This window comes from Oncorhynchus masou, chromosome 8 (assembly GCF_036934945.1).
Source record: "Oncorhynchus masou masou isolate Uvic2021 chromosome 8, UVic_Omas_1.1, whole genome shotgun sequence".
NCBI classification, from domain to species: domain Eukaryota; kingdom Metazoa; phylum Chordata; class Actinopteri; order Salmoniformes; family Salmonidae; genus Oncorhynchus; species Oncorhynchus masou.
This window is the reverse complement of record NC_088219.1, coordinates 15,799,369-15,814,454: the sequence shown is the minus strand read 5'-3', so window position 1 is coordinate 15,814,454 and position 15,086 is coordinate 15,799,369. Positions and strand designations below refer to the sequence as shown.

At 43.0% G+C, this 15,086-nt stretch overlaps 1 long non-coding RNA gene across 1 annotated transcript; it reads right to left on the bottom strand.

Annotated features, from left to right (window-relative positions):
- Positions 1–2,050: 2,050 nt before the first annotated feature.
- On the bottom strand, positions 2,051–5,602 carry LOC135543876 (uncharacterized). The gene is made up of 3 exons (XR_010456262.1): positions 5,540–5,602; positions 2,658–2,721; positions 2,051–2,505 (listed from the first exon to the last, which is right to left on the bottom strand). It is a non-coding gene; the product is annotated as an uncharacterized LOC135543876 (long non-coding RNA).
- Between the last annotated feature and the right edge of the window lie 9,484 nt (positions 5,603–15,086).

Genomic DNA, 15,086 nt, shown 5'->3' with positions numbered 1-15,086 from the left:
GACCCTCTAACTTTCACTCATCATTATTCACAATTCCTTCAGGATTATCTGTAATCATGGTGGTATCCACATGAATGTAGAAGTGTTTAGAAACATATTCTTATTTACAATAAAAGTGACTTCAAAATGACACAATACATTATATACCATTCATTTTTTTATTGGGAACAAAAATGCAGTTCAAGGATGGGAAAGCGGAAGTGAAAATAACTCTCCCAGCGTTTTGATACGGTTTCTCCGTGCTGTGTTTTTAGCTAGAGCAGTCAGCAATGATTGGGTGGATACCATAGACAACTTTGTCCGGCCCTGTAAACTACCACAAAGGAATCCTACAAGAGGAGGGCTGCTTCTGGAATGGATTAGATAATAAACCAGGAAATTGCATGCCCAAATTGGGAAGGGGCGCGAAAATTGGAGGGTATCACAGTAAAATTTAAGACCGCATATTCGAACCAGAGGCCAAAAGCTGGGATTGTTGCAGAGGTGTCCCTGCTGTGTGTATAAGTGAAGGCCAAGGTAGAGCTCGTGAGTGCATCGGCATCCGCCAGGCCATTGAAGATCAAGACAGGTGTGGCCATTGACACTGGCGTTGAGTTCAGTTCAATTTTTTTTTTATTTACCTTTATTTTATGGGATCAATATCGAGGTGCTGGGAACGTTCCTATATGCTAGCCAACACAATATGTTAAATGCAGCTTTTCAGTGGCTTTTCAACCAAAAATATGTATTTTCAATGTCTTTTGCTCATTTTCAGGTCCTCTCATGCATGCATAAGTGTGTGTGTGTGTGTGTGTGTGTGTCAGACCCGGCACTAGGATAAAGTGACGTATGCGTTAGATATTCTGTGTTAGGGGCCCAGTGCTCTGGATCTCTCTCATGATGGACGAGACCACATCAGCGGTTGATCCCTGACCTCCCACATTAGCTGTATGGAGCTAGAGAGGGAGAGAGAGACATAGAAAGTGAGAAAAAGAAGGGATAGAGGGAGAGAGAGGGACAGAAAGGTATATTTCAGTTATTTCAGTTGTTATGCGAAGGTATAGTAATGGGTCTAGGGAAAATCTAATCAGTTGCAACTAAATGCATTCAACCTAAATTCTTCTTCCATATTTAACCCAACCCTTCTTAATCCGAGCGGTGCGGCGGGCCTTCCTTAATCGATGTCATCGGTGCCCGGGGAGCAGTTGTTGTAACGGCCTTGCTCAAGACCATAGCAGCAGATTTTTCCACCTTGCCAGCTCGGGGATTTGGACTAGCAACCTAACCGCTACGCTATCTGTCGGCCCTGCCTTTTAGTCGATGTAGCTGCTATTAACATGGAGCTAGTCTGATCTCGGATCTCTGATTCAGAAATCACTGTGCAACAAAGTGCATGTGTGTGTGTGTGTGTGTGTGTGCGTGCGTGCGTGCGTGCGTGCATGCGCACGTGCGTGTGTATGTATGCGGATGAATCCAGCCCCAAAAGAAACAAAGTGGTCTGTCCTGTTCTGCAGCAGCTCAGTTTGACCACTAGGGGGTGAAATTGTGCAGTGGGGATGAAGAGGCTTCTGTGATACATGTATAGGTTGGTTAGTTAGCAACAATACCGATGTGTGTGCAACTATGGGGCAAAACAGACAGAGTTGGCTTAGAATATTGACAACATGCAAATTATACTTAGCCTCAAGTTTGTTGAAAACATAAATACATTTGCACAATGAGCACTTGATTGTCTCTCAGATACATTGTTACAGTTGTTGGTTAGCTAGCTAGTGAATTTGAGCCATATTAGCATTAACATGAAATCCGTCAACACACCTCAAAACAAAACATGGTATCAAGAACAAGATAAAACTAGCTGAAACAAGCCACTTACGATTCCCCACATGGCAGTTTCTTGTCATTGTTGCTATCTGGCTATCCACAACAACTCACAGACTTCTGCCCAATTGAAGAGCGCAAATAGTTTTTGTGACGTTGTCAGCTAACGCATCTATAGATATACATACCTGTGTCTGTGTGTGTGTGTTTACGTGTGTGCGTGAGTGCATAAAAAAAGAACAGTCACCAATAGAGTTGATAATATATTGTATATACAGTCCACTGATTAAGTACAATACATCAAGATGTTTTCATTAAGTTTAAGAGGCCAAGCACATCTGTGACCCTGAAGCCTTGTCTGTAAACTACAAGAGAACTTAACAGGTGGAAATGATACATCTCCAAAGCAGTGGACCTCTAGGCTCTGAGTGGTGGTGTTTCACCAGTGTTTGAACTACGACTTGCTACCAAACAGAGAAACAGATGTTGTCCTCCCGACAGAGAAGCCTGTACCCAAAACTTGTTCCCCGACCCCTTCCTTGCCTATATCAAAGCAGGTGGTAGCTGCTAGACACAATGTGGCCTTCGTCGGCCCGGCGATTGCAGAGACACTTCCAACCTCATATGTCTGCATTACTTTTTTATGGTCATCCGACCACTCAACATCGGTGCTGATCTTGGGCCTTTTCACCTCTATGCCGTCAACTGTGGACACAGAACAGAGAGACAGTCTCAAAAAGCTGAAAGAGTTATTGTCACTCTGCATTCCCCATTCCCAAACCTCTATATTATATTATTCTAAATACGATTATCTTTAGCTTGCTCCTGTCCTGTCCTGTGTGATTCATAAAACATACCTTCAGGCTGGTTTCTTGACATCGTTCTGGTAACAGGTCTGTCAGTAGAGAGTGAGGAGGATCACTGGGAAACAGCCAGTGTAAAAAAGAAACTGAAAGTTAAAAGTTTGCTGATATGACACAGTTTACAATATTCAATCATGGCAAAAACATTTTTTATCTATAGAGTTTTTCTAGTTTAAAATCAGTCCAGTTGCTGTGATACCATGACTGTGTCTGGGCCTGGTGAGAGGCCAGTACCACGGACCATCTAAAGTTCATTACTATAACAAAATCTGTTTCACTATATCAACACTTCATTACATATAAAATTCCATTCAAAAATTTGGGGTCACTTCGAAATGTCCTTGTTTTTGATAGAAAAGCAATTTTTTTGTCCATTAAAATATCATGAAATTGATCAGAAATACAGTGTAGACATTGTTAATGTTATAAATGATTATTGTAGCTGGAAACGGGTGATTTTTAATGGATTATCTACATAGGCGTACAGCGACCCATTATCAGCAACCATCACTCCTGTGTTCCAATGGCATGTTTTTTTAGCTAATCCAAGTTTATAATTTTAAAAGGATAATTGATCATTAGGAAACCCTTTTGCAATTATGTTAGTACAGCTGAAAACTGTTGTCCTGATTAAATAAGCAATAAAACTTGCCTTCTTTAAACTAGTTGAGTATCTGGAGCATCAGCATTTGTGGGTTCGGTTACAGGCTCAAAATGGCCAGAAACAAAGATCTTTCTTCTGAAACTCATCATTCTATTCTTGTGCTGAGAAATGAAGGCTATTCCATGCGAGAAATTGCAAAGAAACTGAAGATCTCGTACAACTCTGTGTACTACTCCGTTCACAGGACAGCACAAACTGTCTCTAACCAGAATAGCAAGAGGAGTGTGAGGCCCTGGTGCACAACTGAGCAAGAGAACAAGTACATTAGAGTGTCTAGTTTGAGAAACAGATGCCTCAACTGGCAGCATCATTAAATAGTACCCACAAAACACCAGTCTCAACGTCAACAGTGAAGAGGCGACTCCAGGATGCTGGCCTTCTAGGCAGAGTTCCTGTGTCCAGTGTCTGTGTTCTTTTGCCCATCTTAATCTTTTCTTTTTATTGGCCAGTCTGAGATACGGCTTTTTCTTTACATCTCTGCCTAGTAGGCCAGCATCCCCAGAGTCACCTCTTCACTGTTGACATTGAGACTGGTGTTTTGTAGGTACTATTTAACGAAGCTGCCAGTTGATGACTTGTCAGACGTTTGTTTCTCAAACTAGACACTCTAATGTACTTAGATTAGCTAACACAACCTGCCACTGGAACACAGGAGTGATGGTTGCTTATAATGGGCCTCTGTACACCTATGTAGATATTCCATAAAAAAATCTGCCATTTCCAGTTCCAATAGTCATTTATAACATTAACAATGTCTACACAGTATTTCTGATCAATTTGATGTTATTTTAATGGACAAAAAATGAGCTTTTCTTTAAAAAACAAGGACATATTTATGTGTCCCCAAACTTCTGAATGGTAGTGTATATATATATTAAACAATTTTCATCACCTGTCCAATAATATTTTTTACCATTAATTCCCACAATCAAAATACCAACTTAATTTCATGCCTGTCCTTCCCTATTCAGGGGGCAGGTAGCCTGGCGGTAACAGAGTTTGGGCAAGTAACCGAAAGGTCTCTAGATTAAATCTTAGAGCCGAAAAGTTGAAAAGCAAGGCACTTAACCCTGACTGTTCCAGGGACATAGTTGATATTGGGAGACCCTGGCCGTGACCCCACTCTCTGAGGGCATCTGTCTCAGGGGGAGTTGGGATACTCAAAAAAAACACATTTACAATTCACATATGTTTATTAATGCACACTTGTACATGTGAAATAGGACAAATTATCACCCACCAAATCAGTTGTATTTTTTATTTGTATATCCCTGTTGTGTGATTGTCTTTCTTGCCGAATTGTCAAATTCAAATTGTAAAAATACTAATAAACAGCATAGACTGCTGGAATGTATACTATATAAGACATTACTTTACCTTCCTACTTTTGACCTTAATTACCTTTCAATTTCTAAGCTTCAGCGATAGAGATTGAATAAATCCTTAAGCCATTGGTCCTGTGCAGTTGTAAATCAAACAAATACATGTGTGAACAACAAACATTTATTTAAATCGACTTTATTTTGAAATACATTTTATTTGCAGGATCTGTACATGGTTGCTTCAAGGGTGGAATCCCAAAACAAGTAGTAATAAGAAATGAAGCTAGTTGTGCTAGATATTTTATAGATAAAACGATAAGTAGAATATCGTTGTTAAACGTATGCATGCTTTTCTCTTCTAACAAAACAAGAGCTGATTCAAATGGGATGTGGCGGATCTCAAAACTCTTCCATGGAGGACTCAAGTAGGGTACTCTTGTGCTTCCTTGGCATGAGGAGCCGAGGACACTCCTCCATTCGCAAACTAACGAATTGACCCTCTCTTCGACCACTCAACCACTTATCGGTTTTCCGGTCACGGAGGAGAGGAGGACGGAGGAGTTGAGGAGAGGACAGACTTTTACCCATCTGAGAATCTCCCATTGTTATTTTTGTTGGTGATCAGAAGGGTGGGAGCATATATTTCGCTCATATCCTAGCAGTGATCCATTTAGTTAAAGGCAGATGTCAGAGGTTACGTTGTCGTAGAACAGAGCATACACATGGATGTACAGCTCATGTGTCAAAAAAACCTATACAGGTAGTCAGACATAATACAGTATATACAGTCATCCTTTTTTTTTACAACCCCAACCTCACAAATACTTCTCCACATAGTGTAAGTGTGGTGACTAAAAGTTTTGTTCAGAGTAGTTTAATTTGATAATTACCTTTCTGCTCAGTCTGCAGCTGTTCTCAGGATTGGAATATTGAAGTGGATGTGATGTCCTGCTGTTGCTGCGCAAACATTTATAGTTAAACTTCTCTTATTATTAGCCCATGAAGTCAAACCAACCAATTAGAGTACACGGTTTTATCAGAGGAGGGGAGGGGGAAATGGATAAGCTGGGTACTAATATGTTTAGCTAACGTGCCACTATTTGTACAGTATAAACAGGAACAAAAAAAAAAAAAAAGTGGGCCTCCACCTCCAACCTCCCATCCCAGTCCTCCAACCCCAACCTCCCATCCCAGTCCTCCAACCCCAACCTCCCATCCCAACCCCAACCCCAACCATCCCATCCCAGTCCTCCAACCCCAACCTCCCATCCAACCCCAACCTCCCATCCCACTCCTCCAACCCCAACCCCAACCTCCCATCCAACCCCAACCTCCCATCCAACCCCAACCTCCCATCCCAGTCCTCCAACCCCAACCTCCCATCCCAGTCCTCCAACCCCAACCTCCCCATCCCAGTCCCATCCAACCCCAACCATCCCATCCCAGTCCTCCAACCCCAACCTCCCATCCCATCCCACTCCTCCAACCCCAACCATCCCACTCCTCCAACCCCAACCTCCCATCCCAGTCCTCCAACCCCAACCTCCCATCCCAGTCCTCCAACCTCCCATCCCACCCCAGTCCTCCAACCCCAACCTCCCATCCCTCTCCTCCAACCCCAACCTCCCATCCCACTCCTCCAACCCCAACCTCCCATCCCACTCCTCCAACGCCACCCAGCCAACATATCTCCATCCTCCAGCCCCATTGGATACACATGTTTGTAGTATGTTTTTAGGCAAATAATGTCAACTTTGACTCGTACCACAACTCTGTAAAACCCAGCAGTTATTTCTAAGAAGTAGAAAGTGAAAGTGTGGGAGCATCAGACTCTCTTGGGGTCTTTGGCCAAGTATTTATTTGTTTTGTCATTGTTTAGTATGGGGGTGGGTACATTATCCATTTATATGTTTTTATAAAACCTGTCCCTGTAGGCTGCCAATCAAAAGAAGAACAAAACTCTCAGCAATACATAGTTTAAACAATAATACATTCAGTATTGAAATATTGTAAATTACTGTTTTATAGAGTGTTAGGTTTAAGCGTTTTGTGTATGTACAGTCGTGGCAAAAAGTTTTGAGAATGACACAAATATTAATTTTCAAAGTCTGCTGCCTCAGTTTGTATGATGGCAATTTGCATATACTCCAGAATGTTATGAAGAGTGATCAGATGAATTGCAATTAATTGCAAAGTCCCTGTTTGCCATGCATTTGAACTGGATCCCCCAAAAACATTTCCACTGCATTTCAGCTCTGCCACAAATGGACCAGCTGACATCATGTCAGTGATTCTCTCGTTAACACAGGTGTGAGTGTTCTCGAGGACAAGGCTGGAGATCACTTTGTCGTGCTGATTGAGTTTGAATAACAGACTGGAAACTTCAAAAGGAGGGTGGTACTTGGAATCATTGTTCTTCCTCTGTCAATCATCTGCAAGAAAACACGTGCCGTCATCATTGCTTTGCAAAAAAAAGGGCTTCACAGGCAAGGATATTGCTGCCAGTAAGATAGTACCTAAATCAACCATTTATCGGATCATCAAGAACTTCAAGGAGAGCGGTTCAATTGTTGTGAAGAAGGCTTCAGGGCGCCCAAGAAAGTCCAGCAAGCACCAGGACCGTCTCCTAAAGTTGATTCAGCTGCGGGATCGGGGCACCACCAGTACAGAGCTTGCTCAGGAATGGCAGCAGGCAGGTGTGAGTGCATCTGCACGCACAGTGAGGTGAAGAGTTTTGGAGGATAGCCTGGTGTCAAGAAGGGCAGCAACGAAGCCACTTCTCTCCAGAAAAAACATCAGGGACAGACTGATATTCTGCAAAAGGTACAGGGATTGAACTGCTGGGGACTGGAGGTAAAGCCATTGTCTCTGATGAATCCCCTGAAACCCCTTCAGCCATGAATAAAGAATGGTACCAACACATCCTCTGAGAGCAACTTCTCCCAACCATGTAGGAAGAGTTTGGTGATGAACAATGCCTTTTCCAGCATGATGGAGCACCTTGCCATAAGGCAAAAGTGATAACTAAGTGGCTCGGGGAACAAAACATCGATATTTTGGATCCATGGCCAGGAAACTTCCCAGACCTTAATCCCGTTGAGAACTTGTGGTCAATGTAGGTGGTGACTCTGGTGGAGCTGACCGTCAGGGTTCGGGGTTTCGGGATGGCTGACTGGGTTCGGAGGACTGGGATTGCCTTCTGGGTGGGTGAGCTTTAAGGGGGGCAAAGGCCACTGCACAGAGAGTGTTCGGGGGGCATGACACACTGGTCATTGTAGAGGGAGCACTCTGGGAGTTTGGTCCAATGACCACTGAAGGTAGAGCGCTTGACACTAGCCACTGGAGGGGGAACACTCTGGAGGGGTGGCACATTGGGTTCATGACTAGGTGTCTGGTATCCATCCCATCTTGGCTGGGGATGGTTGTAGCTGGCTGGCTGCTCAGGGTAGGCATAGGGAGCCTGGTAATGCTGAGCTGGTTGCTAAGCGGGAGCCACTGGGCTTGGCGCTAAATAAGGTTGGGCTGGGAGCTGAGCTGGGGTCAGGTAAGGTTGGGCTGGGAGCTGAGCCGGGGCCTAGGCTAGGGCCTAACATGGCTGGGCTGGAGGCTAATGGGGCCTGGTATGGCTGGAGGCTGGTAGGTTTGAGCCGGGCTAATGCTGAGCCAGAGACTGGTAGTGCTGAGCTGGGATAGGGCTGACCGGGAGACTGGTAGTGCCCAATAGAGGTCAGGGGCCGACTGGGTTCTAGAATTCCATTGAAGTCGTGGGTCTGTCCAGTATACTGTATGTAGGCAGGCTTGACTTTTGGGGGGAGGTTGCAGGGCTTACACAAGTCCGATATTTCTTAGTCTAATTTTCTAGACATCAATGTACAGCAAAATGTTTAGATGACACTGCAGAACACCTGCCATGCGCACACATACTCAGCTGTGGGACAATTTCATATAATTTAAGACATCAATGTAGCAGTAGAGCAAACATCACAATATCGGAATATAACTTCAAATAAAACAAAACATGTAGGCTACATCAGAACACACATATGAGAATATATATAGGTCTCCTGCCAATGTGATAATATGAAGCACATATTCAGATTACAAACTAGTTCTGAGTTGTGAATGTAAAGGAAAGAAATGTTCTACCTTAGTTTTCAAAACTTCCCACAATGACTCTCCCTTCTTTTGTTGAGTGTTAACCTGGGTGTCCTCTTGAGCCTTGTCTACAAGGCTTGCTGCCACCAAATGTGCCTTGGTTCAGGCATGTTTAAAAAAAAAAATAATTCTGAGGGCTCTTTTGTTTTGTTTAATCCCTCCAGTTGAACCAAACACCAAAACCTTTTGGATGTGGTACAGCCCAACTTTGAATTCTGCATGACAAGTCAGGGGTTATACTTTTGTTTGTTATTGAAATGCAAATTGCACCTGCTCCAAGCACTTCATTGGTGGATGCACTGCCCCCCCTCCCCCCAGCTCCCTGACTGCCTCTCCTGCTGAGTCTGACTCACTAGTAGGCCTACAGTTTGCCCCTCACTCCACTCCCCTGACAGTTCTCTGGCTGGGTCTGGGTTCGATTCACCATCTTTCCCTGGATTTTTGGACTTAAAATGTCAAACTTTCCTTTTCTTATACATTTTATTTGTCTTTCCTACTTGGTACCGCTGTTTAGTTCTGTTCACATTCATTCGCATTTGCAGTTGTCTGTATTCTAAGCCAAACTAATATTCAGTATTACAAACATGGTCTGTTTCTAGTGTAAGGCAGCTCCAAAATACAGGCGTTTCAGTCTAGTTTAGTGCTTTCTGCGGTGGTGGGTCAGCCAGTGGAAAATACAGAGCGTAATACCGAGCGTGAAACTAACCACCGGTCCTGGGAGTCATCATTATGCACACCTGGCATCCATCATTACGCACACTTGCAGGTCACTAGGATACTCACCTGGACTCCATTACCTCCCTGATTACATTCCCTTTATTTGGCACTCCCTTGGGTTCATTCTCACTCGGTATTGTTCCTGTGTTTATGCTATATCGGCATTGTTACGCTGTCTCGTTTGTTGCTTTATTAAACGGTTCATCTGCACCTGCTTCTTGACTCAGCGTCATTGTTATAGTGCTGAACAAATAGTTATATTGGCTACGGCCGCCCAAGCTCACTCATTAATGTCTTAACTGAAATTACAGATTGCCTTTATCCGCTTGTCGTCCCCTTATGTCATAGTTTCTACATCTCAATTGTCAGTAGAAACAACATTTCTTTAAGCAGGTAAGCCATATCACCTATGTTTTTTAAAGGCAGTAAATGAGGCTGAATTACCTGTTTCGTTGCCAGACAAGGCTCTGCTGATAGCCAGGTGTAACATTGGTAAGGTGTTGGGACTGCTGTTGGGAATCTGCTGTTGGGACAGCTTTATGTAGGTCCTAACAGTTTGTGGGCACCGTTTGCCACTGTAATAGTGCAATTAATGTATTGTTTAGTGTTGTGGCTTTGCTGGCATGCATCCTACTTTTTTTGTTTGCCCCACCAAGATATACATGCTAAAATCACCACTGGTAATAGGGTAATTGCCCATCCAAACGCCATTGCTGTAGGGGCCTGTACATTGTGTTGATACAGCGCAGCAGAGATGATATGCTACAGATTTCAAAAGCACTCAATGATCTCGGAGTCTCTGCATTTCAACTCTATATTTATTATGGTATAACATATATAAGCAGATTTCAATATAATTAGAATGCTAGAAATCCATTTTTTTACCCACACTACGATTTCAACTGCCTCCTTAGTCACTTTATCCTGGTGCCGGGTCTGACACACACACAACCACAAAAGACCCAGAGAGAGTCTGATTTCACACTTTCACTTTCCACTTCTTAGAAATCACTAGGTTTATTGTAAGAGTCAAAGTTGTTGAGGGGGGGGGGGGTGGAGGCCCACTTCTTTTTCTGTTTATACTGTACAAGTATAGTGGCAGGTTAGCTAAACAGATGACTTCCCAGCCTATCAGTTTCCCCCTCCCCTTCGCCAAGGAACTTTAATAATCAAGATTCTGTTATATACCGCAGCACACACTAATCACTCAGTGGTGATTTTAGCATGTAAATCTTGGTGCGTCAAACCCAACATTCCTTTTGATGCATGCCAGCAAAGCCACAACACATCACTAAACAATACATTCATTCCACTATAAAAGGTAACAAACGGTGCCCACAAACTGTTTGGGCTTAAATACAGCTGTCCTGACAGCGGAGCTTTCCTTTCAGCACCATGGAGTGAATCCTGCCTATCAGCGGCGCCTCGTCTGACAGCGAACAGTTCATCCAGCCTCATTTACTGATCTTTTAAAACCATAGCTGTTATGGCTGACTTGTTTTAAACAAATGTGGTTTCTACTGACTCATTGTGGATTTGTGTAAGTCGATAAGAATCTCAATGTCCTTCAATAATAGCAAACGCCAACATGAGTTTTGAACCATACAAACATTACTTTTATGTTCAGTAAATACCTAATGTTTGTTCTTATCATTAACACAGCTCTAAGTATAATACAAGCAAACAAGCTGCGAAGATGTAGGCCTATTCGTTCAGCATTTTCAAAATTGACCATGACAGAAATATAGAGAGATGCGCTTAGCCTACCATTTGAATTGTTTTATTAGGCCTATGTGATTTAAAAAGGAAGGAAAATACAATACGAGGATCCACTTTAATTGACAATATACCGACGTACAGACACCGCTTTGTGCAAACAACAAAACAACTCTCGCAATATCAACTGGAATTACATGGTCTATTACTGAACCTTTTGTTGAAAACAAATATTTGAATGGTGTTAGGTTCTTATTTTTCAGAGTAAATAACTCACAAACACTAGAGAAGCTTAACAAAGTAATTTTTTCCTCCAAAGGGTTGTTACAGCTGTAATTCAGACAACAACAAAAAAAACATTTCACACAAGCACTGATATTTAACCCTTTCTCCCAGGCTGAGTCTCCTCCTCCACAACCGAACAGCCAATGCATCCCTGTTGCTAGACAGAACCTTAGGGATATCTGTTCTTCCTCACTTCATCTGACCTGACCTCTACCCCATAGTGCTCACTCCTCCCCAACTCAAGGCTGTCATGGTGATTGATATCAGACTCTCTTCTCCTCACAGAGGATCCCGGATGGCTAACAATAACATATCCTGACATAATGTAAACATTATACATTACCCTCTTTCCCTCAGTGACATTTGTTAGTTTCCTCGAAAAGCACAAGCTAATTTATGCAGCAGAATATAATACATTTTTGGACTCACCTTTGTTGTGCTCACATGAACAGCAAGGTGGCACAGCGGTCCTTCTTCAAATTTTGTCATCAAAGGTGCTTTAAAGACAATTGGGAACTCTGTTCCCGGCTTGGAATTCCGAGTTGGAGGACCTTTCAAAACATATTTTCCCAGTCTGAGCTAGTTTTTTTCAGAGTTCCCAGTTGTCTTCAACTCACTGAGATTTCCCAGTTCCGAGTTTCCAGTTGTTTTGAACCCGGCACAAGTCATGCTGGATTGACAGCATGGCCAATGTATTCAACCTTTTCTGGCCCATGGTGTTGCGAGGGAATGTTTATCCTTTTAAGATTGGAAAAGAGACCATTTCAGACAGATGTTTTAATTCATTAAACCCAGACTTGGACTATTTACACCCTCTCCAATTAATATCAGGCAGGGCAAGCAAAATAGGGATTGTTTTGCAACGCTTGCAGTTAGCCAGTGATTCCTTCCAAACCACTCATTGTTGTATTTGCAATTTCCGACTTGTGTAATGTTTATGTCCAAATGGCCGATGAGCACAGATACCTTTTATTTATAAATCATCTTCATATGACAAGGTTAGAAGAGGGTTTGCCAATAGATTATCATCGTGATTCATGATGTCTAGCTTGATGCTAAGATTTTGAAAGTAACATGATCAGTCCAATCATAGCTAAGGTAGATATGTGATTTGACGTAATTGAATCTGTTTCTGATGACCTTAAGCCTTCTTGGATGGACACTTCTACTGTAAATCTATGGCAGTACCCAAGGGTTCTTGAACTGCCTAGCTTTCCTGTAGATTCTGCTGTGGCATAGTTTCCCCATGAGTGACAGAACACTGAGCCAATCACAGCGCAACTAGAGAAGATTACTAACACCTACGCTCTGTATATTCCGCTGGTTGCCCCTCCACCACAGAAAGGACTGAGCTAGGCTGAAGCACCTTCAATTTGGAGCTGCCTTCCTCAAGAAAGTGACCATGTTTGTATGCAGCTTTATTAAGTCATTAAACATTTAAAAAAATGATAATTGTAAACTGATATGTGACATGAATTAATGTCAATATAACATGCTTTTTCTTTTTAGCTAAACAGGAGGGTCTCAGCACTTGTTGGAACATATCATGCACCCTAAACCAATCTCGCCACCTGAAACGAAACACAGGTTCATAGAAATTGACCTGTGTGCAAGCGTCTGAAAACACAAATGAATTAACAGACTTTGTGACATTTGCACGTTCTGAACAACCTAAATCGTATCTCTTGACTATAGGCTAAAGATGAGACTCGTAGGGCCTTCAGATCCTCTAGGCCGCTGACTTCGTCTTCGACAGCATAACCAGGCAGGGAAGATCCACTCAGTGCATGATCCATCTGACATAGAGCCAAGTGTATCCTAAGACATTCTCTCATACAAAATGGAGGTAAAAACTCCAGGTTTTGGGCTGAAAAGCTTTTCACAATATTCAGTCGAATCCTCTGGTTGTTAAATGTATCCATATGACTACTAGGACTATCAGGTGCCTCATGAAGAATGTCCTCTAATGGTTTGTTGTTATGATTCAGACACGAAGGACACAGCACACCAAGAAATGGTCTCAGAGTCATATTTGCGATATTGCATAAGTATCTATTGAGGTTTTTTTCTCAAGTGTGGAGTTCACAGAACTTATAGGGCATTTGACACTTCTTTATAGTCAGGCAATTTCAGGCCTACTCGGAAAAGATTTTTTACAACTCAATCTCCGCTAAACAAAAATATAAACGCAACATGTAAAGTGCTGGTCCATTGTTTCATGAACTCAAATAAAATATCCCAGAAATTTTCCACAAGCACTAAAAGCTTATTTCTCTAATTTGTTGTGCACAAATGTGTTTACATCTCTGTTAGTGAGCAATATAATATGTCTACCTGACAGGTGTGTCATATCAAGAAGCTTATTAAAGAGCATGATCATTACACAGGTGCACCTTGTGCTGGGAACAATAAAAGGTCACTCTGAAATGTGCAGTTTTGTCACACAACACTATGTCACAGATGTCTCAAGTGTTGAGGGAGTGTGCAATTGGTATGCTAACTAGGATGTCCACCAGAGCTGTTGCCAGATAATTTAATGTTAATTTCTCTAACATAAGCTTCCTCCAACTTCGTTTTAGAGAATTTGGAATTACGTCCAGTCGGCCTCACAACCGCAGACTGCATGTAACCACGCCAGACCAGGAACTCCACAGCTGGCTTCTTCCCCTGCGGGATCTTCTGAGACCATCCACCCGGATAGCTGATGAAACTGTGGGTTTGCACAACTGAAGAATTTCTGCACAAACTGTCAGAAACCGTCTCAGGGAAGGTAATCTGCGTGCTGGTCGTCCTCACCAGGGTCTTGACCTGACTGCAGTTTGGTGTTGTAACCGACTTCAGTAGGCAAATGCTCACCTTGGATGGCCACTGGTAAGCTGGAGATGAATTCTGGTTTCAACTGGATGAATCCCGGTTTCAACTGTACGGCGTTGTGTGGGCGAGTGGTTTCTGATGTCAACGTTGTGAACAGAGTGCCCCATGTTGGCGGTGGGGTTATGGTATGGGCAGGCATAAGCTGCGGACAACAACCCAATTGCATTTGATCAAAATCTATTTAAATGCACAGAGATTCGGTGCCATTCACTTTGCACAGCCATTGAAGAGTGGGACACCGCCTGGTATAGAAGCTTGGCTGAGCAGTTGCCATACCAGGCGGTGATGCAACCGGTTAGGATGCTCTCAATGGTGCAGCTGTATAACTTTTTGAGGATCTGAGGACCCATGCCAAATATTTTCAGTCTCCTGAGGGGGAAAGGTGTTGTTGTGCCCTCTTCACAACTGTCTTGGTGTGTTTGGACCATAATAGTTTGTTGGCCAAAGAAGTTGAAACTCACGACCCGATCCACTACAGCCCCGTCTATGTTAATGGTGGCCTGTTCGGCCAGCCTTTTCCTGTAGTCCACGATCATCTCCTTTGTCTTACTCAAACTGAGGGAGAGGTTGTTGTCCTGGCAACACACTGGCAGGTCTCTCACCTCCTCCCTATAGGCTGTCTCATCATTGTCTGTAATGATCAGCCCTACCACTGATGCGTCGTCTGCAAATTTAATGATGGTGTTGGAG